Raw genomic sequence first — 1,474 nt, forward strand, 5'->3', positions numbered from 1 at the left:
ACGAAGTCCATAGAGACGTCTTCCCACACCTGTGTTGGAATTGGTAGTGGCTGTAACAGTCCCGCTGGTTTTTGCGTAGAATATTTAGTGGTCTGGCAGGTAATGCACGATGCTACAAATGCATTCACATCACGACGCATATGCGGCCAATGAAACGAGGCGGTGAGACGACGTAGCGTCCTCTCGAAGCCAGGATGACCCGCGAGGGGTGAGCAATGATGCTCCCGCAGCAGCGCCTCGCGTAGTGGAGAGTCTAAAGCTACCATAATCCTGCGACCACAATAGAGCATACCATCCGATATTGCAAACTTCGAATCTACCCTCCCTGCTTCGATCTGCCCACGTAAAGCAGTCAACTCCGGCGATACGGCTGTTTCCTCCCGCAACAATTGCAAAATATCTGGAATAGGTTGGGCTAAGGCCGACATGAGTGCTGCCTCATCGTTGATCTCCTCATCACGGCGCGACAAAGCATCTGCCACTCTATTAGCTGCCCCGGTTTTGTACTCAATAGTAAACTTGTAGCCCATTAATTTACGGATATACAAATGTTGCTCCGGCGTTTGAATCACCTGCTGTAAAAGTTCCCGGAGACTCTTCTGATCACTGTGAATTACAAACACCCTTCCCAACAAATACTAACGCCATTTCTGAACTGCCTCGACAATTGCATATAACTCCTTGTGATACGTGGACGCGCTCCTACGGCGGGGTCCCAACTTCTTGCTGAAGAAAGCAAGTGGGTGACCGTTTTGCATGAGTACCGCTCCTATGCCAAAGTCACAAGCGTCTGTCTCCAAATAAAAAGTTTGAGTGAAATTTGGAAGGCGAAGAACGGGCGCCTCTGTCATTGCTCTCTTCAATGCCTCGAAGCTAGCAGAGGCTGCTGCAGACCAAGAGAAATCGTCTTTCTTTAGGAGGTCTGTCAGGGGGGCTGCGATGGCGGCATAAGAGCATCTCGCAATGGTCGGGCTACCGACCGGCCAGTCGTATTCATCGCGCTTAGCCGATCAAGGCTAGCGGAATCCATCGCAATCGTCGCTGGCCCAATCAAGAGCGCATCGCGCGTGGCTGGCCGATCGCTGGCCGCTAGCCGATCCGGGCCGTCGGATCGGCTAGCCGCTACCAGCAGAGGCTCCGATCGGGCCAGCGATCAGGCCTGCAGAGTTTTCCCGATTTTTTTTTTTTTAAAACCTATGTAAACGTCGATTTTAGCTTCATTTTCATTTGCACCACTTGTTTTAACGAAGCTTTCTCTCTCTAACTTTCTCTGTACAAGAGCATTATCGAGCGACGGATCACAACAACGAGTCCAAATTTCAGCGATTTAGTCAGATCTCGCACTCCACGGTACCTCGAACTGATGGGGCGTATGGGCCTGGGGTTTAACATCCCTTGATCAGATGATGGGGATGATGGCCGGTGCGCCGGGGGGTATGCCTGGTGGGATGCCGGGGGGTATGCCGTGGGGGAT

This window comes from Salvia hispanica, chromosome 6 (genome assembly GCF_023119035.1).
Source record: "Salvia hispanica cultivar TCC Black 2014 chromosome 6, UniMelb_Shisp_WGS_1.0, whole genome shotgun sequence".
NCBI lineage: Eukaryota > Viridiplantae > Streptophyta > Magnoliopsida > Lamiales > Lamiaceae > Salvia > Salvia hispanica.